The 26,928-nt window shown below is 43.4% G+C and overlaps 1 protein-coding gene across 3 annotated transcripts in view; it reads right to left on the minus strand.

The window, feature by feature from the left end:
- SLC24A3 (solute carrier family 24 member 3) overlaps window positions 1-26,928 on the minus strand; it is a 592,036-nt gene that overhangs the window by 85,400 nt on the left and 479,708 nt on the right. The gene's annotated exons all lie outside the window — the stretch shown is intronic.

Genomic DNA, 26,928 nt, shown 5'->3' on the forward strand with positions numbered 1-26,928 from the left:
CATGTAGGGTATTGGCACACTCATGAGAAATTGCATAACAAACTGAGAGGTCCATTTTTTCCTATTAGCCCTTATAAAAATTAAACACTTGGGGCTAAAACAACATTTTAATTATTCTTTCTTCAACACCCAATGGTATACATTTTTGTGAGGCACATGTGGTGTCAACATGATCACTACAACCCTAGATGAATTCATTGAGAGGTGTAGTTTATAAAATTACATTACTTATGGGGGTTTCTGCTGTTCTGGCACCTTGGGGGCTCTGCCAATGTGATATGGCACCCTCAAACTATTCCAGCAAAATCCAAAACTCCAATATGTCACGTCTTCCCTTCTGAGCTTTGCACTGTGCCTCAAAAGTAGTTTTGACGACATATCTGTGTTCTCAGGAGAAATTGTACAACAAATTGTATGGTGCAATTTCTCCTGCGAGTTCAAGGTTCTCACTACACATCTAGGTAAGTTCCTTGAGGGGTCGTTTCCAAAAAATGGGGTCATTTGAGGGGGGTTTCCACTGTTTAGGCACATCAGGGGCTCTCCAAACGCAACATGGCGTACGCTCTCGTTTCCAGCCAGTTTTGCACATATGGGGTATCGTCGTGATCAGGAGATATTGCACAACAAATTTTTGGGTCTATTTACTCTTGTTACTCTTCTGAAAAAAAAAATTGGGTCTAAAGTAAATTGTTGTGAAAAAAAAGTTAAATTTTCATTTTTTCCTTCCACATTGCTTAAGTTCCTGTGAAGCACCTGAGGGGTTAATAAACTTCTTAAATGTGGTTTTGCGTACCTTGAGGGGGTTAGGTTTCAGAATGTGGTCAATTTGGGGTATTTAGGCACATCAAAATCACTTCAAATGTGATGTGGTCCCTAAAAAATAGTTTTGTAAATTTTGTTTAAAAGTGAGAAATCGCTGATCAGCACTTTAACCCTTCCACCTTCCTAACAAAAGCAAACTATGCTTCAAAAATTGTGCTGATGTAAAGTAGACATGCGGGAAATATTATTTATTATCTATTTTGTGTGACATAACTTTCTGGTTTAAGGGAATCAAAATTTGAAAATTGCACAATTTTCTAAATTTTCTCCAAGTTTCCGATTTTTTCACAAATAAACGCAAATCATATTGAATAAATGTCACCACTATCATGAAGTACAATATGTCACGAGTAGTGCTGAGCATTCCGATACCGCAAATATCGGGTATCGGACGATATTCGCGGTATCGGAATTCCGATACTGAGTTCCGATACTTTTTGCATATCGAATACCGGAATCGGAAGTTCCCATAATGCTATGAGCCAGTTTGATTTGATTCAGCCAATGAGGAATCCTCAGAAGTGTGGGCACATCCTGTTAGGCATGTAGGCATGTTAACTAATGGCATGGCTGTGATTGGCTGCTGAAATGATGTCATGATGTATTATAAAAGCCGCCGCCACCATTTAGGGTTCACTCTGCTGTGAATTCAGTTAGGGACAGGCTGCTGTTCAAGACTCTGAGGTAGAGTTGAGCAAAACGGGTCGAAAAAATTCAAAAGTCGCCGACTTTCGCCAAAGTCGGGTTTCATGAAACAAAACCCGACCTTAGCGCGAGGTTGGCCACGAGGTCGGCGACCATCTCGCCAAAGTCGCGTTTCAAAAGATGCTTTTGCGCCCTTTTTCAGCCAATCAGGAAGAACGGACACTGTGGGCAACGTGATGACATAGGCAGCGGTCACCACCATCTTGGAGAAGGGCATGCAAGTGATTGGCTTGCTTTGTGTGGCGTCACAGGGGGTATAAAAGGGCGGGGACGCTGACAGCCATGTTACTTATGCTGATCTCAGAATAGGGAGAGCTGCTGCAGCTGCTGATTCTGTAGGGAGAGCGTTAGGAAGGCAAAAAGAAAAAAAACCTGCTTCTGCTGCTAGCGCTTTTCACTGTAGTTACTGTGCAGTGAAAGGTGAAGATTTTTGCTTTTGTGCAGAAGCGCTGGTGGTGATTAGCCTGCCTTTTAAGGCTAGCTGCATTGCTGTGTGCACACTGGTGTTCAAACTGCTTTTTTAAAAGCAATCCAAATTGTATTGTTTTGTCCTGGTGAGGTAGTGAGCGTTCATTTTTTCACACACCGTACAGCGGTGTACGCTCCTCACACAGTACCGTGTAACGGCTGTTATCACGGCCAATTTGAAGCTATCTACGTGTGTGACTCTGTAAGGAAAAGTCGAGGAGTTTGTCCATTCTTACAGACCTACACCTTATAGTTTTGTCCGTTTTTCAAACAGTTTAGTTTATTTACTGATTGATTACATTCAAAACTAGAGAGAGACAGCGTGTGTCAGTCCGTATACAAAAACACGGAGCTTGACAATTTTACATACACCGTACAGCGGTGTACGTGCACGCTCCTCTCTCAGTACCGTGTAACGGCTGTTATCACGGCCAAATTGAAGCTATCTACGTGTGTGACTCTGTAAGGAAAAGTCAAGGAGTTTGTCCGTTCTTACAGACCTACACCTTATAGTTTTGTCCATTTTTCAAACAGTTTAGTATATTTGCTGTTTGATTACATTCAAAACTAGAGAGAGACAGCGTGTGTCAGTCCGTATACAAAAACACGGAGCCTGACAATTTTACATACACCGTACAGCGGTGTACGTGCACGCTCCTCTCTCAGTACCGTGTAACGGCTGTTATCATGGCCAAATTGAAGCTAAGTGTGTGACTCTGTAAGGAAAAGCCGAGGAGTTTGTCCGTTCTTACAGACCTACACTCTAGGGAGATTCCAATTCTGCCCAATTCTATATACACCTTGTAGTTTGTCATACACTGGGCAATTTCTGCCTGTCACATTGCAGTGTAATATAAACAGGGCCTGACAGAATCCAACTGTGTCCTGAAGTCTAGAGAGATTTCAATTCTCCACAGTCCTCTATACACCTTTCTTACACCATCCAGAATCTGCCTGTCACATTGCGGTGTAATATAAACAGGGCCTGACAGAATCCAACTGTGTCCTGAAGTCTAGAGAGATTCCAATTCTCCACAGTCCTCTATACACCTTTCTTACACCATCCAGAATCTGCCTGTCACATTGCGGTGTAATATAAACAGGGCCTGACAGAATCCAACTGTGTCCTGAAGTCTAGAGAGATTCCTATTCTCCACAGTCCTCTATACACCTTTCTTACACCATCCAGAATCTGCCTGTCACATTGCGGTGTAATATAAACAGGGCCTGACAGAATCCAACTGTGTCCTGAAGTCTAGAGAGATTCAAATTCTCCACAGTCCTCTATACACCTTTCTTACACCATCCAGAATCTGCCTGTCACATTGCGGTGTAATATAAACAGGGCCTGACAGAATCCAACTGTGTCTAGAGAGATTCAAATTCTCCCCACTCCTATATATAACTTGTACCTTGTTTTACAGTACCATATATTTGGTGTTATTTTGGGTACATTTTCCCCAAAAATGAGGAAGTGTGGTGGAAGAGTCCGTGGAAGTGGGCGGGGGTTGGCAGCTGGAAATGATGGTGTTGGTGGTGGATCTGCTGGTAGTGGCAAATGCAAAATAGCACGAAATGCAGGAGGTGTTGAGCCTGCGTCATCGTCTGGCTCCACAAGGCCTCGAAGGCTCCCTTTTCTGGGAGTAGGTAAACCGCTTTTAAAGCCGGAGCTTCAAGAACAAGTTTTGGCTTACATTGCTGACTCAGCCCCCAGCTCTATCGCCTCCTCTTCTTAAGTTTTAAAAAATAAAAGCACTGAGTCGTCATTGGAGGCTCATGGTCATGAACCACACCTTTCCTTGTGTCCTTCACCCCAACCAAAATTGAAGGATGCGGCAAGCCACACTACAGATTACTCCATGGAGCTGTTTTCACATACCATGCCTGGGTTATCAAGTCAAATCGTGAATTACCCAGGCCAAGATGAATCTGACATGGAGTGCACTGATGCACAGCCACTGATAGATGATTCTGCTGGTAGATTGACCCAGACCACTACATTCCCCTCGCACTCTACACAGCCAGAATCTGACCCTGATGAAACTCAGGTTACCCTTCCCATATACTGTACCACCTTACACGGTGACAAAGAGGAAGGTGCAGATGAAAGTGCAGGTTCGGCCCACCCGCCGTCAGACACACCGCCGTACTATGAGGGGCCCTGTGCCAGTGCCGTCGCCAACGAGTGGGCCCCCCCTGCTTGCTCAGGATCACAGCACTTGCAAAGTTGAAATACTTACCTCTCCCTGCTCCACTGCCATGACGTCTTCCGCGTTTCCCGACAGTGATATTCTGATCAGAGAGCGCAATGACATCACGTCTGTACGCCCAGACTAGTACAGGGATTCCTTAGCGAGGAGACTTATTTGAGGAGACTTATTTAATTGTTTTCAATGTTGGGACAGCAAATTTTGGGGAGCACTATACTCTGGAGAATGATATATGGGGCCCACCATACACTGGAGCATTCCAAAGGTGGACATCAGACACTGGAGCAGCATTTACAGGGCCCATTATACACTAGTGCATTAGAAATGGGGCCCATTATATATGGAGCATTATTTGGGCCCATAAGACAGTGCAGCTTCATCCATGGGGACCAACATATACTGTAGCATTATGTGGAGCTCATCATATACTGTTTCAAACATTATATGGGACCAATGATTCTGTATGGAGAAATATATGGGCCTCATTACTCTGTATAGCGCACTATGCGGTGGCCATAATACTGTATGGAGTAATATACTGTCCGTTTTTGGAGCTATTGGAGAATTTAAAATGGATATCAGTCATGAGATGTAAAAAGTGAAGTATTTTTCATTGTACTATACCGCTATTTCTCTGCCATATTGGAGCATCATGAGTTGGGCTATGTGTTAAAGGGGCGCTCTTTGGCCCAGGGCACATGAAAACCTGGAGCCAGCCCTACCCCCCCACAAATTTAGCCAAATAACCCCCATTTTTCAGTGCGTAACTAGTATTATGAAGTAAATTAATGTTGAAATGCTTCAGTAATAAGAATTGATGTTTTTGGCATTCAAAAGGGCACTGTAGGTGTGTTTCCTGTCCTCCACTCCCTGCAGACTTTGTTTCCCCATTGACTTGCATCTCTACTCTGCGGGACAGTTAGAAATAGCGATTTGCTATATAATATTGTGCTTTACCCAGGCTACAGTATCAATCACTGTAGCTTTCTTTTGCCTTGCAGCGCTGTTCACAGCTGTCTGCAAGGTCTGTGTGAGTGCAGCTCACGCTGTAGTGTGTCCTGCACCACCTCTGGTTGTAGGCCGCTCAGCGTGCGTCTGCCTCATACATATTTATTTTTGTTTTATTGCTGCTCATTTTTCATTAATTCTCCTATTAGTGTGCATCCATCCGTATCCATCTACATTGGTTGCAAACACTATAGGAGTAGACAGCGGAGCCTTTCTGCAGCCTTTCAGAGCTAGTGCCCAGTTCTCTGCACTGTTCACAGCTGTCTGTGAGGTCTCTTTGTGAGAACAGCTCACGCTGTAGTGTGTTCTGCAGCCACCTCTGGTTGCAGTCCGCTCAGCGTGCGTCACTGCCTCATACATAGTCCTTTTTTTGTTTTATTGCAGCTCATTTTTCCTGATGTTTTTCTCCTATTAGTATGCTTCCATCCGTATCCATCTACATTGGTTGGTTGCAAACACTATATAGGAGTAGATAGAGGAGCCTTTTTTCTGGCTTGTGCCCTGCAGCCGCAGCCAGATTAGTATTAGCCTATTTTTTGGAGTCTCATCTATTGCATTGTAGGTTACCTTCCTGCATTGTAATAGCTCCAAAAAGTTTGTGATACTATCGCTTTCACATCTTTGGTCACATCCTTTTTGTTTTTTTGAAAAAAAAAACCACGTAAATAAAGTTCACCAAACACTCCACTTGACCGTTGTGTAGGCCACATTAGCTCATATTAAAGTGTAGTCCACACACTTTATAAAATTAGTGTTTCTTATACCTGTTAGAAGCTGTTCAGGAATAAGCACACTAAGCCCCCCCTTTGAACTTTTCTGCCTATCTTTATCAGTCTACCAAGATGAAGAAGGCAGGGAGTAAGGCACGTGGTTGTGGAGTTTCAGCAGGGAGAGGACGTGGGGATTCTGTGCCTGCTGCGGGCACCAGTGACTCAGCATCCCCCAGTTTTACCAGGCAACAGTCCTTTATGAGCAGCTTTGTAGGACCTCACCGTACCCCACTGCTGCGGGACGAACAAATTGAAGCCGTTGTCGGATGGATGGCAGCTAACGCATCGACTTCAATGACTTCCACGTCCTCTCAGGGCCAGAGCACTGAAGAGCAACCATCTGTCTCTTCACCACCTGCCAAATTGCCCAGGCAGTCAGAGAGCCCTGGACATGAGCCATCTCTACTTCTGTTCTCTGAATCTCTTGGCTTGGAAACAGGGTGCCAGCCAAGCAGCATTCTAGAATGTGAAGAAGAGGGAGTATGCAGTGATGCGCAACTGCTTTGTCCCTCTGAATCTGAAGAGGCGGGTGGGCCAGTGCCTATGGTCAGCACACCTCAGTACGCATCAGATGATGAAACTCAGGTGCCACTTTCTGGTGCGTACTGTGCTGGCGAGACAACCCAGGAGAAGCAGGTGTTTGAAGAGGGGAGTGTAGATGATGAGGTCCTTGACCCATCATGGCGTGAGGAACAGGAAGGTGGTGGGAGCAGCTCTGAGGAAGAGACTCCCCGAACAGCCAAAACAGGAGGGAGAGGGAGGGGGCAGACTTGGTTGCCTGTAGCCTCCACTTTGGCACCCGTTAGGAGCATTCCTCTTCCAAAACCCAAAACGGGCGCCCCCAGGACTTGCAGTGCGTGGTCCTTTTTTGACACAGTTGCTTATGACATTTGCTTTGTCAAATGCAAGCTGTGTAATCATAAAGTCAAAAGAGGGAAAAGTGTCAGCAACCTTTATACCACAAATATGTGGAAACATGTGCAGACCAAGCACGTGGTGGTTACAAAGACACACTGAAGACGTAGGCCAACCTACAGCACCACCTACCACCTCTTCAGCTCATGTTGTAGCCTCTTCCTCCAGCTCACACACAGCTGGTTCGGCTTCCTCACAGGATCGCCATGGAAGAACCTCTGGCACTGTTGTCCAGAGACCCAGTGACATTCCACCCACAGCACCACGTTCCCTGTCATCCTCACACTCCCAGGCCACTCTACAGCCATCGGTAGCACAGGCATGGGAGAAAAGGCGGCCATACTCGGCAAACCATCCCTGAGCACAGGCTTTGAATGCTGGCATTGCAAAACTACTGGCCCTTGAAATGCTCTCATTCAGGCTTGTGGAGACTGACACCTTCCGTAACTTCATGGCATTGGCAGTCCCACAATACACCGTGCCCAGCCGCTTTTATTTCAGCAGGCAAGCCATCCCTGCCCTGCAAAAGCATGTGGAGGGAAAAATTAAACATGCGCTACTAAACGCCGTCAGTAGCAAGGTCCACCTGACCACCGATGCGTGGACCAGTAACCATGGACAGGGAAGATACCTTTCCCTCACTGCCCATTGGGTCAATGTTGTGGAGCCGGGTACAGATCTTGAGAATGGCGCTGTACGTGTTCTGCCAACTCCAAGGATTGCAGGAATCCAGTCTGTACACATTGACTCCTCCTCATACTCCAGTTCCTCTGAATCAGCGCTGCAGGAGCCTGTTACGACCGATATTTGCACAGGCGTGGCTAAACGTCAACAGCCGTACTGAAATTAATTTCTTTGGGGAATCGAAGCCACACAGCGCAGGAGCTCTGGAATGCCATCAAGCAGGAGAGCGATGTGTGGTTTGTGCCAGCGAATCTCCAGCCAGGCTTGGTAGTGTGTGACAATGGCCGAAATCTGGTGGCAGCTCTGGGGTGCACAAGGTCCGCATAGAGTGCGCTCACTTGCGGCGTTCCAGCATGGCAAGATTGCGCATTGCAGCTCTGCAGCGCCGATTCCGCCTTCCGGAACATCGCATCATATGTGACCTACCCACCAGGTGGAATTCAACGTTACATATGTTGGAGCGGTTGTGTGAGCAGCAGGCAGCAGTAATGGAGTACCAGCTGCATCAGGCGCAAACAAGTCACACTGTGCGCCCTTCACACTTCAGCACCACTGAGTGGGCCTCTATGAAGGACATCTGCCACGTTTTGCGTGCCTTCGATGATTCCACGCGGATGGCGAGTGCAGATGATGCACTAGTCAGCATGACTGTCCCCCTTATCTGCCTGCGTCAAAAAACACTGCAAGCACTAAGGGAGGAGGTTTTGGAAGAGGTGGAGGATGAGGAGTCGCAAATGCCATCTGCTTCTGGACAGTCTGCGCAATGTGGTTCCTCACAAAGGCCTAGGCAGGGGACACTTTGTGAGGAGGATAAGGAGGAGTCAATGAAGGAGGAAGACATCTCTCCAGAGGAGGGAGGTACACAATGCTCTAGTAGTCAGTATGTAGAGCGAGGGTGGGGTGATGCTGAGCATGCAGAGATGACGCCTCAAGCAGGGGACAGCGTTTCTTGGGCAGTTGGGAGTCTGCAGCACATGGTTGATTTCATGCTGCCGTGCCTGAGAAACGACCGCGGCATCACCCACATTCTCAACACGGCTGATTATTCGGTGTACACCCTCCTAGATCCTCGCTACCAGGACAACTTATAAAGCCTCATAACACCGTTGAACCGGGAGCGTAAAATGCGGGAGTACCAAGACTCACTGGTGCATTCCATCATGTTCTCCATTCCACCCGAGAGCAGTGCTGCTAGTGCTTTACAAAGCAGCTCTGTGCGTCGAGGCAGTGGAGGAAGCTCTAAACAAAGAGGGAGCAGAGGCAGCGCCTCAGCACAAGGCAAGACCAGTATGGCCCAAATGTGGCAAAGTTTTGTGTGCCCGCCACAAATGTCTACACCATCACAGACGGCTCCAGTCAGCAGGAGGCAACGTTTCCGTCAGATGGTGACAGACTACATGTCTTGCCCTCTCAGTGTACTCCAAGACGGCTCTTCCCCCTTCAAGTTTTGGGTCTCTAAGCTGGATACATGGCCAGAGCTTAGCCAGTATGCATTGGAGGTGCTGGCTTGCCCTGCTGCTAGTGTATTATCGGAACGCGTCATTAGTGCCGCAGGTGGTGTACTAACAGACCGTCGCACGCGACTATCCTCAGATAACGTTGACCGGCTTACTTTTCTGAAAATGAACAAGGCCTGCATCTCGCCGGAATTTGCCAGTCCTCTTCCAGAATAAATAATTGGTTGGCAACAGTATCCAGGTCTCCTGTTGTGTTCATGTTTCTACCACCTGAACTGTAATCCCTGGGCTCCAACACCGCCAGTTGTTGCTCAGAAGTGCCGTCTGCACAGAGAAAAACATTAGCTCCTGTGTTAGTGGGGTTCAGTAACGCCAGCTGCTCCCCTGCTGTGTGTCCGACAAAGTCTCCTGCTGCCTCCACATTCAAACTACATCAGATTTTACACCTGATCCAAGTAGGCCTCAGCCTACTCCATGATTGAACCTGGGCTCGAACACTGCCAGTTGCTGCTCAGAAGTGCCATCTGCACAGAGAAAAACACATGCTCCAGTGTTAGTGGGGTTCACTAACGCCAGCTGCTCCCCTGCTGTGTGTCCGGCAAAGTCTCCTGCTGCCTCCACATTCAAACTACATCAGATATAAAACTTGCTCCAAGTAGGCCTCAGCCTACTCCATGATTGACCCTGGGCTCCAACACTGCCAGTTGCTGCTCAGAAGTGCCGTCTGCACAGAGAAAAACACATGCTTCAGTGTTAGTGGGGTTCAGCAATGCCAGCTGCTCCCCTGCTGTGTGTCCGGCAATATCTCCTGCTCCCTCCACATTCAAATTACATCAGATTTTACACTTGCTCCAAGTAGGCCTCAGCCTACTCCATGAATGACCCTTTGCTCTAACACCGCCAGTTGTTGCTCAGAAGTGCCGTCTGCACAGAGAAAAACACTAGCTCCTGTGTTAGTGGGGTTCAGTAACGCCAGCTGCTCCCCTGCTGTGTGCCCGGCAAAGTCTTCTGCTGCCTCCACATTCAAACTACATCAGATATAAAACTTGCTCCAATTAGGCCTCAGCCTAAACCCTGATTGAACCTGGGCTTCAACACCGCCAGTTGCTGCTCAGACGTGCCGTCTGCACAGAGAAAAACACATGCTCCAGTGTTAGTGGGGTTCAGTAACGCCAGCTGCTCCCCTGCTGTGTGTCCGGCAATGTCTACTGCTGCCTCCACATTCACACTACTACTAATTTCAAACTTGCTCCAATTAGGCCTCTGGCTTCACTCTGTCTCTAGTATTTACCCTGGCCTCCAACACCGCCAGTTGCTGTTCAGAAGTGCCGTCTGCACAATCAACACTTGTTCCTGTGTTACTGGGGTTCAGTAACGTCAGCTGATCCCCTGATGTGTGTCCGGCAATGTCTCCTGCTCTGTCCACATTCCCACTACTACCTCCTGCCCAGCCTGGTTCCAGCACGCCTGCTGTTTCCGGATAGTGTCAATGTCACTTTGCCACCAATACGTTGTCCTGTCGTGTTGCGGTCGGGTTAGCCGAGTCTATGGTGCCTGCAGTTTATGGGCTTCCTATGTGGGCTGCGGGATCAGGCAACAAAGGCTGGTTCCGTAGTGCCAATAGGACAAGCACACTCTGTAGGACTGTGGGTTTCGGTAACTGAGCCGGCTCGCGGCCTTGCAACTTTGTTTTTCATGGGTACCTTCTGCTACCAATCTGGGTTCCAGCACCGTCAGCTGGTCTTCGCTAGTTCCATTGGCTCTTGCAACCTTCTGCTACCCATCTGGGTTCCAGTACCGTCAGCTGGTTCTCGGCAGTGCCTTTGGCTTAGGTGCCTCCTTCTCGGAATCTGAGTTCCAGCATCGTCTGCTGGTCCTTGGTAGTGCTTTCTAGCACAGGTACCTCCTGCTTAGTAACCGGGTTCCAGCACCGTCAGCTGGTCCTCGGTAGTGCCATTGGCTCTTTTTCCTTCTGCTGCCCCTCCGGGTTCCAGCACCGTCAGCTGGTTCTCAGCAGTGTCTTTGGCACGGGTACTCCCTCCTGACCAGCCTGGTTCCAGCACGACTGCTGTTTCTGGGTAGTGTCAACGTCACTTTGACACTAATACGTTGTCCTGTCGTGTTGCGGTCGAGTTAGCCGAGTCTATGGTGCCTGCAGTTTATGGGCTTCCTATGTGGGCTGCGGGATCTGGCAACAAAGGCTGGTTCTGTAATGCCAATAGGACAAGCACCCCCTGTAGGACTGTGGGTTTCGGTAACTGCGGCCGGCTCACGGCCTTGCAACTTTTTTTTTCATGGGTACCTTCTGCTACCCATCCGGGTTCCAGTACTGTCAGCTGGTCCTCGACAGTGCCTTTGGCTTAGGTGCCTGTTATGAATGAGTCACCGTAGGAGGCAAAAACAGAAATACTAGCTAAGTCCAGAAAACCAGAGAAGTTGGCAGCTATCGGATTGCAGACCCCTGAACCTATCAACAACAACTAGCAGTAGCCGTGGGGGGTTCCTACGGTGCCCTAGACCCCTCGATCACAGCCAGAGAACTACATAGCCTAAAGACAGAAAGGGAAATCTAAACTGCCCCAGAGCAGACCCGAAAGCAATAGGCAGCCCCCAACATATAATGACGGTGAAGCAAGATGAAAAAAACACTCACACAGATAGAAAGATAGGCTGAGCAAATGATGGGGCCCAAGCTAACTAGATAGGACAGGATAGAAAAGCTGCTGTCTGTAATCCGCCAAAACCCTATCAAAACAAGAGCCAACAGCTGATAGGGAAAAAAGCCCTGAAGACGCTAGGCTTCAAAAAGACTATATCAGTACTCAGGTATTTTCTGAAGACAGAGCAAAAAGGAATTCAGCTCACCCCAGCAGGGAATGGCAGAAATCAAGGAAAACAATGCAAAACAAAACCAAAACACAAATGCAAAAAGAAGAGCAGAAAACTTAGCTTTTGAGGAGCAGGAATCAGACTGGTCTCCTAGAATCCCTCAGAGAGATCACCAGCAAGGCAGAAGGGCATCGGCTGCCTTATATCCAGTCAGTAATTCCCGTCACCCAGTCATCATCATCCTGCCCAGGTGCTTGGTAATCAGCCTCACTACCTTCCTTCACTAGAAGAGGGAGTTCATCAGACCTCAATGGTGAAGGGGAAAATGAACTCACAACAGGTGCCTCCTTCTCGGTATCCGAGTTCCAGCAACATCTGCTGGTCCTTGGTAGTGCTTTCTAGCACAGGTACCTCCTGCTTAGTAACCAGGTTCCAGCACATCAGCTGGTCCTCGGTAGTGCCATTGGCTCTTGTTCCTTCTGCTGCCCCTCCGGGTTCCTGCACCTTCAGCTGGTCCTCGCTAGTTCCATTGGCTCTTGCAGCTTCTGCTACCCATCCGGGTTCCAGCACCGCGTCAGCTGGTCCTCGGTAGTGTCATTGGCTCTTGTTCCTTCTGCTACCCATCCGGGTTCCAGTACAGTCAGCTGGTTCTCGGCAGTTCCTCAGCCTTCTGTACCTTCTGCTACATTTCCAAGTTCAAGCTTTTGGAAATGGTTTTTGGTTATCACTCTGGATCTCCCTCACGACGACCCTGAAGACGACGACCCTGAAGACCACCCAGAAGAAGACAACGACCACGAAAACGATGACCCTGAAGACGACGACCCGGAAGACCACCCCGAAGAAGACCAAAAAGATGACCCTGAAGAAGATGACCAAGAGGACAAAGAACATGAAGACAACTACCAAGATACAGAACAACAAGAGACAGAAGACCAAGAAGCAGAAGACCAAGAAGCAGAACAAAAAGCAGAAGAACATTAAGCATAAGACTAAAAATCAGAGCAAGAGATATTATCTAAATTATAAGCAGAGGAAGACTAAGCAGTGTATGGGGGTGAGTCCGTTCTTTATCGTGGTGCCCCTGGAAAATGCCTGCTTCTGCAGGCCAAACTGAACGCGGACAAATCCTGTTGTAAATCTTTTGTGACAGGCAGAACGGAAGGTGTTATCTTCAAACTTTTATAGATAACGACTACAGGAATGACTGTCACAAATAAGAATATGATGAAGAAGAATAGGAAGAAGATGAAGAAGTAGAATATGAAGAAGAATAATAGTTGAATAAGAAGAATATAAGAATATGAAGAATGTAAAAAAAAGAATAATAGGAAGAAGGTGAAGAAGAAGAAGATGAATAAGGTGAAGAAGAAGTTGATGAAAAAGATGCTGCTGCTGAGGATCATGAAGGAGAAAGTGTGGGAGAAGTAAAAAAGAAGGTGAAGAGCATGGAAGTAGTGAAACATACATATCTGACAAAATATAAAAAAGGTTAACATAGTCAATATCTTTGTAACTCCGAATGACTTTAAAAAAAAAAAAAAAAATATTCCTGCTATTCCATTTGATTGGGCTAAACCTCTATGCCTGTAATGTCTCCTCCACCTCCCCAATACATTCTACATTATTATTAGTTGTTTTTCTTCATGTAGAATTAACCTACAAGGAAAGAAAGGTTGTTTTTTTAATTCCGATATTTCTGTCCCATTCGTTTCCGGTATCGGAATCGGCGATATCCGATACTTTTTGGGTATCGGTCCGATCCAATCCGATCCGATATTTCACGATATCGGATGGTATCGCTCAACACTAGTCACGAGAAAACCATCTCAGAATCCGTGGAATCTGTTGAAGTATTTCAGAGTTATTACCACATAAAGTGACACTGGTCAGAATTGTAAAATCTGGCCTGGTCATGAAGGTGTAAACAGGCTTGGGAGTTTGAAAGGGTTAAAATTTTTAAACCCTCCAGTGCCTTTCAGATCTGTCCACAAACTAAGGATTATTTATTACCCATGGTTTACTCATTAGTTTTTTGGATGAAATTGCCCCACAATATGAAGTATCACATTTTTGACCATACTTTTGCTTTGTACTTGTGGATGTTTATGGTGACAATATATTGTAACTTCTACCATTCTGTTAATTTAAATTGTAAAATAATTACTGATGTATTTAAACTGGATAAACAGCAACATATTACATACTAAAATGGAACTTAAACATTAAAAGTGGAAAATCATCTGGAACTATGTGTGCAAACTTTTTTTGGCACATTAACAGTAGGATCTTTGACAGTCTATGGTGTTGTTGGTGTTACAATAAAATAAAAGCAAAGCATGCAGTTCTAAATTATTATATTAAATGTGTTTTCTATTAAATATTGCTAGGATATTAGAATTTTAATTTTAGGATAAAATTAAAATAAAAAAATTACAAGTTAATATAAGCACACTTTCAACTTGGTGCCAGATCCATGAAATTAAATGAACTCGCACTATTTTCTTCCATATTTCAGATGAGACTCAGCTACTCTAGTCCATATGGCTATGTTCACTTTTTTTGCTTTTTGCTGCAGCCAAAACCTGATCTCCTGGCAGTAAAAAGAAGATTTTGCTGGCTTTTGTTGCTGCGTTTTTCAGGATCCCAAAGTGCAGCATTGCTTCCACCATACAGCCATGAACAATGCAGAGTGTTAGGCCACCAATACAGGATATATGTGAAACCATAAAACATTTGAAAAAGGGCAATTTCTTCAAATTATTTAGTGGAAAAAGATTTCTGTCTGAAAAAAATAGTGACTATTCTAAATAAATAAAGTTCATATAAGTTCATGTAAAAATAGCGGGGGAGTGAATTGGTCTGGCATAGTTTACCTAAGGCTGGGGTCACACTTGCAAGTGTGATGTGAGAAACTCGTGCGAGTCTCTCGCATCAATACCCGGAACTGCCGCCGACACTCGGGACCGTAGTGTGCGGCTGCATAGGAATACATGCAGCCGCAACCTCCGGTCCCGAGTGCCGGTGGCAGTGCTGTGTATTGATGCGAGTTTCTCGCATCACACTGGCAAGTGTGACCCCAGCCTAAGGCCAGGATGACACTACCATGTGTAATGCGAGAAACTCGCCCGAGTCTCTCACATCAACACCCGGCGCTATCGCCGGCACTCGGGACCGGAGCTGTGGCTGCATAGAAATACATGCAGCCTCAGCTCTGGTCCTGAGTGTTGGCGGCAGTGCCGGGTGTTGATGCGAGAGACTCGTGCGAGTTTCTCGCATTACACACGGTAGTGTGATCCCGGCCTTACAAACACACAGGCATTGAGATGCTCAGGCTTTGTTACACAGATCACTAATTAACCTGTACTAATCGTGACTGCCATTCTCAAGTGAGGAGACCAAGACACTATGGTTTAAACTTGGGAAAATCACCAAAATAATGTGTTTCACATCCTGATGTACCTGTTTTTTCACTAAAAACACTGCAAAAATTGTTGACAACTTTTATGCTGATTTTTTTGCACTTCCTCATTGCTTTCTATAGATGAAAAAATGTTGCAAAATGCTGAAACAATGAACGTGATGCAGTTTTCAAAAAATCAACACTTTTCCAATTCAGTCAGGAAAAAAACCAAATTGTGTGCATGAGATTTATCAAATCTCACAGCTTTTGCTGGTACTGGAAAAAAAAGATTTTAATTTGCATTAAAAAAAATGCAGCAAAAACGCAACGTGTGAACATTGCCTAAATGTGTGAAAAAAAAACCCCAAATGGATGCCATAAGGATTATCCATATTGCATTTGATTTTTACAAGTAAATTGTCATTATGAACATAGGAAACTCTATTTGATCGTGTACATATGAAACAGTTGATGTACAGTATAAATATGGTTGAAATATGGATGAAATGCAGATGTGAAATGGACGTAAAAAAGAGACATATGTATGTCCCATTGATGGTATAAGGATGGAATACAAATGACAATATGAATATATATTATCCGTTTTTTTAACAAGTGAAAATCAGATCATTGTTTTATATGCTCGTCTTAACCTGGCCAAACTTTGCTTCTGGAAAAGGTGGCTGACAAGCAAAACGGCTGATATATACCTGACATGTGATTTTTCTTCATTTATTTAATTTACCATACACATACATTACATATAGCAAATGGGAATCTATGTAGATCAGTTTTCACATGTAGAACCAGTTGGCTCTGATGTTGGAAACAAGAAAAATACAGAAGATGATGAGGATGAAGGTTCAGGAGTCAAAGAGATGGGTTCTGATCACAATTAAACTATTATGTCTATACTATAGACTGAACAGGAGCTGAGCTTCGGTTCCCCCGGCAGCAACCACTACACTGTGTACAGAGCTGGGGCGTTCCGGCTCCGTCCACAGGTTACGTCCAGCCACCATTCGATCTGAGAACACTTGACCGGTGGGGATGTTGGATCCACACCAATATGATAATGATAACTTATCCAATTGTTAATATTAAAATCACAAACAACTCCTTTAATTATCCTTGACTAACAGGGATGCCAGCATTTGAGCAATATTCTCATCTTAAACATTTATGGTGATCCAACAAGATATGCCATAAATGTCTGGCTGATATGCGTCCCCACGTCTGGAACGCTCTGGATAGATAATGGTCTGATTTATAACCACATTTACTAAATTATGATCACTTATTTGTTTAGGACAACTGAAAGGTCAGAACAGTATAAACAGCTGGAAGCGTCCATGGTGCAAGTTTATATTCCTATCTAATTGGCACTTCCCATTAAAAGTCTTGTGCGGTGAAGTCATTCCCACAGGAAGACTGTCATGCGCCTTAGAGATAGCGTGTGGATTCTGGGCTTTGATTGAACTACAGCTGCTGTTCTGTTTGTTGTTAAAGTCAGGGAGTAAAAAAAAACTACCATTACCTTCATCAGAATATGAGTAAGCAGCATCCACAATGTGTGTCCAGTACAGAGAATATATCTCCATGAGACAGGTGCATCCCACCGTGGAGTATAAGGCTATGTGCACACGTGCGGAATTCCCGCGGATGTTATGCATTTTTGCCGCGATTTTTTCGCTGCAAAAACGCATAAAATAAGCAAGCCATTGTAGTCAATGGCATTCCGCACATGCTGTGCTAATGCTGCGTATTTTTCCGCGGCTGAATCGCATAGCGGAAAAATACACAGCAGGCTCATTCTTTTTGCGGAAAATGTGCGGATGGTACCCAGGGTCTGAAGGAAAGTAGACTCTCCTCCAGGCCCTGGGTACCATATCCTTGGTAAAAAAAAAGAATTAAAATTAAAAAAAGAGATATTCTCACCTTCTGGTGTCCCCCGCAGCATTCCCAGGCCTCAGCGATGCTCTGCAGCTCCTGGTCCCAGTAATGCCTTGTGTGACTGACCTGTGATGATGTAGCATCTCGCGCGATGCTACGTCATCAGAGGTCATTGTCGCAAGGCATCGCTGGGAAGGCTGCGACGGACGCCGGAAGGTGAGAATATCCCGATTTTTAATTTTTTTTAAACATTATATCTTTTTACTGTTGATGCCGCATAGGCAGCCTCAATAGTAAAAAGTTGGTCACACTTGTCAAACACTATGTTTGACGAGTGTGGCCAACCTGTCAAACAGTTTTCCAAGCGACGCTACAGATCGCTTGGAAAACGCTAGCATTCTGCAAGCTAATTACACTTGCAAAATGCTAGTTTTTCGTGGGAATTCCGCATGCGTATTTCCCGCGGCAGGGAGTTGTGGAATTGCCGTGGAAACTTCCGCGGCAATTCCGCACGTGTGCACATAGCCTCAATGTGATGCATGTTTTGGGTCTGTGCATCTGATAGATACAGGTCAAGGCATAAATCTGCTCACGGATCTAGGACCATAAATGGCAGGAAGCACAACTGTGACTTCGTGAGAACCTCTTTTCTAATCACAAATGACTTAAAGAGCAAACATTGTTAAAATTTGTATTTCTGTTTTATAAATCAATATTGCACATGAAAATAAATAACTCTGTAATATATCTTATCAGATAAATCTGCTTCTTTTCCCTCTGGATAGATTTTTCCCTCTCAATTCTTGGGGAAAAATCTGTAAAATCTGTCTGCAATGAAAACAGATCATCCCATTACTGTGATAGGAGATGGCAGATGGTGGTTTTAAAATTCTACAGAGAGGGGAGAAGGGAGGAGTGAGACATTCTGCTGCAAGTTCTCCTGAAATGACAGTTATTGTTCTCCATAGAAATTTATGAACACTAATTGTCATCTTGTATCTCAGTAATGGGAAAATCTGTAGTAACTGAAGACAAATTTTACTCATGAATTGAGAATTTGGAGAATGAATGATCAGTCCAGGAGGAGAAAGAAGCAGATTTATCTGATAAGATGTATTGAAAAGTTTATTTTCACATTTACTATTGAAATAAAATGACAGTTACTGTGCATTGCATATTCTGTCATAAAGACTGCCCGATAACTCAGTGGTTAGCATTGCAGCGTCGGGGTAATGGGTTCAAATCCCGCCAAGGGCATCATGTGCAAGGAGTTTGTATGTTCGCCCCGTGTTTGTGTGGGTTTCCTCTGGTTTCTCTGGTTTCCTCCCATACTCCAAAGACATACTGATAGGGAATCTACATTGAGAGCCCCATCGGGGACAGTGATGATAATGTCTGTAAAGTGCTGTGGAATTATTGGTTCTATATAAATGATTTTCGGTTTTCAGCAAGTGATCTACTAGCTAGAAATAATATCTTCACCAGCAAGCTAGACAAATACTAGAAATTAAAACTAATAAACTTTATTTTAATTTGATTAAAAAGGGACTTAGTCCATTTTAAAAATGCACATGTACAAAAACACAAACACAAACAAAAAACCGCTAAATACGGCAAAACCAAACTTCAAAAAACTTTCCGGTTTACTCTTAGTGTCGTAGTCCAAATAATACACAGGCACTCCTTCAGAGTATCCGCTTAGTATAAATTTGTTTGGAACAAGCACTCTCTTATAGTACCATAAATTGTCTATATTAAATCCATTGCTTTTAAATCGATGTGTTACTTCTGTGTTACATCCATCATTCATACTCACAATGATTTTTGACAATTTTTACAACAACAGCCTATACTATATACAATGGCATGGCACACAGTCTGAGATTCTTCAACTCGGTGTGAACCTATACATTGCTCTACTTATGCAGTTCACCACCTCCACAGACTTCTTTTAGAAAAAAAAATTATCTCGTATATCATGGAGAGATCTCACCCAAATATTACTCAGTAACGGGTTCCTCCATGTGACGCTCCCTTCTCCCTACGTGTTTCACCGTCCAGATCATCAGGGGAGTCTCTGGGTCAAACTTAATGCCTTCATGGAAAAAGTGCCATCACAGGGCTGTTCATTTGCTTGCTTTTTATAACATGCACTCATTAGTATGTTCTCGCATCCTACAGGTAGGCCGGGTGTATGCCCGTGACCACTTCCTGTTGATGCGTTACCATAGTGATAGACCTATTACTCATATGTTTCCAATACCACCTTCTGACTCATTCAAATTAAACCCTTATCACAGATGTACTTAGACATATTACTAATCTATGATTGCGCAGGCATCAACCTTCTCATAGGGTATACATTCATGCGCGCTCTTTATACTTCGTTCAGCTTATCGGGTTGCCTGGTAACGCGCTGACGTCACTCCTCTCTCCTTCCTTTCTGGCGTGGACGTACCGCGCCTGCGCGCTCTACCGTGTCAAGTCCAACCCTCTTTCCTATGTCAGAGCGCCTATTTCCTCCCATCACTGAGTCACCATCCAGGGGCACACCACGCCTGCGCACTCCATATGCAGCTGCTTCTTACAAGCTCCATCCTCTGAGTGCATATAATCCCATCACAGGGTTATCACACGGGAGCATTTGTATATCTATCTACCCTTCACATGCGCTTCAGCTAACGCTTTCTTTGCATCTGTCACCTTATGTCAATTTTCATATAAGTATAATCAGCGTTATTTAACGAAGCGACAGTATATGAAAACTTTAATATTTTTTTCATAAAAAGTCAATAACGATCTATAACCGCATATAATTATAATTAACATATTTTAGCGTTATATGGTAGATGTCCCCTGTTAATTTGATAGTAAATGGCATATATATACTTTAATCACTATTAATAACGAAATGTTCCCTCTACAATCCCCAGGATACATATGGGCATAGATTTTACCCTTGTATAAGATATTGGAGTTAATATTTGGGTGAGATCTCTCCATGATATACGAGATAATTTTTTTTTCTAAAAGAAGTCTGTGGAGGTGGTGAACTGCATAAGTAGAGCAATGTATAGGTTCACACCGAGTTGAAGAATCTCAGACTGTGTGCCATGCCATTGTATATAGTATAGGCTGTTGTTGTAAAAATTGTCAAAAATCATTGTGAGTGTGAATGATGGATGTAACACAGAAGTAACACATCGATTTAAAAGCAATGGATTTAATATAGACAATTTATGGTACTATAAGAGAGTGCTTGTTCCAAACAAATTTATACTAAGCGGATACTCTGAAGGAGTGCCTGTGTATTATTTGGACTACGACACTAAGAGTAAACCGGAAAGTTTTTTGAAGTTTGGTTTTGCCGTATTTAGCGGTTTTTTGTTTGTGTTTGTGTTTTTGTACATGTGCATTTTTAAAATGGACTAAGTCCCTTTTTAATCAAATTAAAATAAAGTTTATTAGTTTTAATTTCTAGTATTTGTCTAGCTTGCTGGTGAAGATATTATTTGTAGCTAGTAGATCATTTGTTGAAAACCGTATAAGTATAGGTTATGGCAGGTTTCTTGACTACAGGTATTGATACAAACCTATGGATTACAGAAGCTAAAGAAGTTTTCTCTGATAAAGTGTTTACACAAAAAAGATATACCCCGACATATAGTGCGGCTTTCAAAGAACTGGATAAAATCTATAGGGATCAGATAGCCTCATGGTGGGAGGTTCAGAGTCTTGAGAACTATATATGATCAGGTATTGTACCTCGCCATCTGAGGATTACCCTCACCCCAGGTTTCAGATATAGGAGTGTATCCCTACTCACCAAGTGGGAAAAAGAGGCAACGGAGAGTTCGATCAGATTTATGAGACTCCTCTTAGAGGAAGAAAAAAGTAATCTTAATAAACTTACAGAATCTCTGAGAGAGCAGATTGAGATTACGAAAAAATATTCGAGTGAGTCTGATTTCTCTGTAAAAGAGGTTAATCTGCAAAACACTCTGGAAAAATTTCAGTACCATTTGAAAGAGAAGAAACACAAGTTATATAATAGAGATCTCCAAGAGTTTAGAGATAATAAAGCCTACTCAGTACAAGTAGTCAGGAATAATAGACCAATAGAAACTGATATATCCTCATCAGAGGCAGAATTTTCTGACACTGAGAGTAGATCAAGACATTTTAGAGGTAGAGGAAGAGGAGGACAAAGGGGTAAATTCAATAGAGGCTCCCATAAAAGGTCACCGAAGAGAGATTTTTTAGACCTAAGTTATCCATTAAGAAACCGCTTAAATCCACACAGCGGACCAGAGGGCCAGAGGTAATTAATTTATCACAACGCCCTCTGACTGAAACTGAGATGTGTGTGCTTAGTAAAGGCCTTTCTTTTGTACCAACGTCAGACATAGACATCTTTGAAACAGTGAAAGATCTACACCTGTTTGCCCGTAAATTAAAATGGAAAAAGCATTTTTCCAAACAAGATCAGAGGTTTTCCCAAGAACTGGGTATCTCCGAAGATTTATTACAGGATGTACGGTTCCTGTTTCACCTGGGGGATGATAATCCTAATCTTAGAGGTGAGGGCCCATTTACAGACCTAAAGAAAAAAAGTACGGTTATGCCCCCCCCCACAGGTGATGTGAACTCAATTGATATCTTTGTTAATCTTGTTACTAATGATTTGATGAAATCAGGAGATCTCTTGAACTCAAGATTCTATAACTTAGGGAAAGAGGAGATGGAAAGTCTAAAGAGACTTGAGAATGACAGGAGTGTCATTATAAAAAGCTCCGACAAAGGAGGGAACATTGTTGTTATGGATACGTCTAGCTACAAGAACATGTGCCTCTCTATATTGGAGGACAGGTTGAGTTATGAGATATTATCATCTAACCCCATAGTGAGTATATGTGATTCTCTTAGGATGTTAGTTAATGAAGGCTTTGATTCGGAAGTCATTGATAAAAAAGAAAAAGACTTCCTGATTCCCTCACATCCTACTATGGCGACTTTTTACTGCCTCCCAAAAATCCACAAAGGTCTTACCCCTTTAAAGGGTTGACCCATAGTGGCAGGTATCAATAGTGTGACCCAGAATCTAGGAATGTATCTTGACCAGATATTAAGACCCTTTGTGATGAACTTGAGCTCATATATTAGAGATACAGGTGATCTTCTATGTAGATTGGATGGTATATGCCTTGAGGAAGACATGATTTTTGGGAGCATAGATGTGGAGGCTTTGTACTCCTCGATACCACACAAAAAAGGCCTGATGGCCATGGAATACTATCTTAAGTCTCGAGGACGCTTCTTTATGAAACATAATGATTTCGTTTTAAAAGCTTTGAAATTCTGCCTTACAAATAATGTCTTTCTCTTTGGGAATAAGTACTTCCACCAGCTCAGGGGCACTGCAATGGGCTGCCCATGTGCGCCCACTTATGCAAATTTGCTCCTGGGCTGGTGGGAAGAAAAAATTGTGTTTAACGATATGAATTCTCGACATGATAGCGTAGCCTTATGGCTACGCTATATTGATGATATTTTTGTGATTTGGAGGAGTACAGAATCTGAATTTGTCTCTTTTGTGAATGACCTTAATTGTAATGATTTAGGCCTTAGATTCACATATGAGGTACATAGATCAGAAATGAGATTTTTGGATGTGTGTGTCAAAAAGGGAATTGATGGAATCCTAGAAACGAGCAATTATAGGAAACCAACAGCTACTAACTCACTCCTAAGATGGGAGAGCAACCATCCTCTTCCACAAAAAAGAGGGATACCAAAAGGACAATATTTGAGATTACGTCGTAACTGCTCAAACCCTCAGAAATTTAAAGAACAAGCCGATGATATGAGGGAGAGATTCCGGGAGAGAGGATACCCAGATCATGTTTTGAAGGCCGCTTATGGGGAATCATTAAAGAAAGATCGAAAAGAACTATTAAGGAAAAAAGAAAAAAAAGAAGACAAAGAGGTCACACGGTTTATTACTAAGTTCTCGAATGGGTCAGAAAAATTCAAAGAAATTTTAGAACGACACTGGCCAGTCCTTAAAATGGATACAGATATTGAGAAAATGTTAGGCTCCAAACCACAAGTGACATATAAAAAGAATAAATCTTTAAAAGATAGACTCATGCACAGTCATTTTAGAGAGATTCCAGCACGCACCTGGTTAGAAAGGGAGGTAAAAGGGTGCTATAGATGCGGTAACTGTATAGCATGTCAGTCAGTAACGCAAGGGAAAACTTTTATGAGTATGAACAACAAGAAAATTTACACTATTAGACAGTTTATTAATTGTCGCACTAGTGGGGTGATTTATAAGGCAACCTGTATATGTGGGATGGAATATGTAGGGAAAACCAGAAGAGAGTTCAGGAAGAGGATACGTGAACATGTCGGTGATGTGGTGAATCGAAGAGATACAGCCATAGCAAACCACATCAATAGGATACATCAAGGTGATTATAGTAAAATTCAATTTATTGGGATTGAGAAAGTTCCTTATCCCCATAGAGGAGGAGATTGGGATAGAGTGATCCTCCAGAAAGAATGTAAATGGATTTTCTGGTTGAGGACACTCCAACCAACAGGCCTGAACGACCAACTATCCTTTGCGGCTTTTTTATAACCTATCCTACCACATACAATGAGTGCTGAGCCCCAGAGGACAAACTCCACTGTGCCCCCCGTAAAGCCAGATCCCTGTATAGGGGTTAAAGGGTAGTGGGGTTACTCTGGAGGGAGACCGAAGGGGTTACACCTTTTTAATAGGACCTATGGTCCCCTTTTTTGTTCCCTTAAGTGTGAGATAGCCGTTTAATAAACTAAAGTGAGACAAAGAGACGACAAGGAGTTTCGTCTTGAAGGTAAATGTATCAAGTCCAAGTCAAGTACTGTACATAGTCCTAGGTGATCGATAAAGAGAAAATCAAGAAGTTTTGAAATAGAGTTTCATTACTTAAAGATCTCAATATCGGATGATGAATTTGTGAAGTATGCCCAAAATGACTGTTATGTATTAACTCCAATATCTTATACAAGGGTAAAATCTATGCCCATATGTATCCTGGGGATTGTAGAGGGAACATTTCGTTATTAATAGTGATTAAAGTATATATATGCCATTTACTATCAAATTAACAGGGGACATCTACCATATAACGCTAAAATATGTTAATTATAATTATATGTGGTTATAGATCGTTATTGACTTTTTATGAAAAAAATATTAAAGTTTTCATATACTGTCGCTTCGTTAAATAATGCTGATTATACTTATATGAAAATTGACATAAGGTGACAGATGCAAAGAAAGCGTTAGCCGAAGCGCATGTGAAGGGTAGATAGATATACAAATGCTCCCGTGTGATAACCCTGTGATGGGATTATATGCACTCAGAGGATGGAGCTTGTAAGAAGCGGCTGCATATGGAGTGCGCAGGCGTGGTGTGCCCCTGGATGGTGACTCAGTGATGGGAGGAAATAGGCGCTCTGACATAGGAAAGAGGGTTGGACTTGACACGGTAGAGCGCGCAGGCGCGGTACGTTCACGCCAGTGACGTCAGCGCGTTACCAGGCAACCCGATAAGCTGAACGAAGTATAAAGAGCGCGCATGAATGTATACCCTATGAGAAGGTTGATGCCTGCGCAATCATAGATTAGTAATATGTCTAAGTACATCTGTGATAAGGGTTTAATTTGAATGAGTCAGAAGGTGGTATTGGAAACATATGAGTAATAGGTCTATCACTATGGTAACGCATCAACAGGAAGTGGTCACGGGCATACACCCGGCCTACCTGTAGGATGCGAGAACATACTAATGAGTGCATGTTATAAAAAGCAAGCAAATGAACAGCCCTGTGATGGCACTTTTTCCATGAAGGCATTAAGTTTGACCCAGAGACTCCCCTGATGATCTGGACGGTGAAACGCGTAGGGAGAAGGGAGCGTCACATGGAGGAACCCGTTACTGAGTAATATTTGGGTGAGATCTCTCCATGATATACGAGATAATTTTTTTTTCTAAAAGAAGTCTGTGGAGGTGGTGAACTGCATAAGTAGAGCAATGTATAGGTTCACACCGAGTTGAAGAATCTCAGACTGTGTGCCATGCCATTGTATATAGTATAGGCTGTTGTTGTAAAAATTGTCAAAAATCATTGTGAGTGTGAATGATGGATGTAACACAGAAGTAACACATCGATTTAAAAGCAATGGATTTAATATAGACAATTTATGGTACTATAAGAGAGTGCTTGTTCCAAACAAATTTATACTAAGCGGATACTCTGAAGGAGTGCCTGTGTATTATTTGGACTACGACACTAAGAGTAAACCGGAAAGTTTTTTGAAGTTTGGTTTTGCCGTATTTAGCGGTTTTTTGTTTGTGTTTGTGTTTTTGTACATGTGCATTTTTAAAATGGACTAAGTCCCTTTTTAATCAAATTAAAATAAAGTTTATTAGTTTTAATTTCTAGTATTTGTCTAGCTTGCTGGTGAAGATTCTATATAAATGAATAAAATAAAATAATCCTAATAAGCTGTTTGATAGAAAGACAGCATATTACAGCTACTGGTCAGTACGCCTAGTAGACAAAATGGCACATAAACATTTTGGGCCATCTAGCTAATAGAAGTGCTATAAACATTATAATGAACTTTTGATTACAGCACTTTCTGGCCTCTCCATACCCCTTTTGCCCTCCCCAACATGTTAACAATTACTGGCGCTTTCAGGGGTAATGAGACTACAATCTTTTAGCCTCATTACCCCTGAAGACGCCAGTAGTGGTGAAACATGTTGGGAAGGCAGCTGTTTTTTTATTTAACAAACAATAAGGCACTGGTCAATGTATAACAAGCAATAACGTGTGGTCCGCGGTCACACTATGCAGTGATAGATTGAGAATAGTCCCATTACAGTAACAGCGAGACACATTGAAGTAATCAGCAATTAGTCTTTAGATTAGAAGGGGAAATTAGAACAGATCTAGGTATAAATTTGAGCAAGTAGCTCTCGGAGCAAGTTTAGTGGGATCTAATCCTTAATTTGGAATTATATTCTGGTGTGCCTGGGTCACTGGCACTGTGTATGAGGGGAGATGTGCGTCACAAGATTTCTTCCGTGAACTAGAAACCCATAAATTTCTCTTCAGCATGCTAGGTGCTGAAGGAGTTAATCAGCCATGTTATGGGACAGGTTTGTTGGCGAGTAGGTGAGAGATGGTCGAGACGCCTACTTACCATATACCATATCTCCAACTCAAGGGTGTGGCTGGGATGTTAAATGTACAGCCACTGTTTTTTTCTGTGTGGTTCGGAGAGGAAAGACTCCAGAAGTGGCTCCAGGTGGAGCTGAAGACACATGGTGGTCTGAGTGGGCGAATCCCTCAGACATATTGAACTTTGCTGTAAGTTATCTTTTTGTTTTGCCGTTATGCCAGAAAGGCCATGTTTACTTTGCTGAACCCTGCTATGGTTTATGCTGTTCAACAGTAAACCAGCAGGTGAATTACCACAAGAAGCGTTCCTGTGTCTACCTTTGGAAGCAGCTGAGTGAGTCAACCCCTCACACTGGTTAAATAACCTCTGAGCTCTATAACATTATATATATCACCAATAAGGGTTAGCTACCATTTTTTAGAAAGTCATCTGAAAATTATACCCTGTTCATATACTTGTATTTTTGAGAGCCTAATGAGGCCATATACATTATACAGGGTGGGCCATTTATATGGATACA

The sequence above is a fragment of the Dendrobates tinctorius genome, unplaced genomic scaffold, assembly GCF_039654945.1.
Source record: "Dendrobates tinctorius isolate UK_male_01 unplaced genomic scaffold, ASM3965494v1 ptg000250l, whole genome shotgun sequence".
Lineage (NCBI taxonomy): Eukaryota > Metazoa > Chordata > Amphibia > Anura > Dendrobatidae > Dendrobates > Dendrobates tinctorius.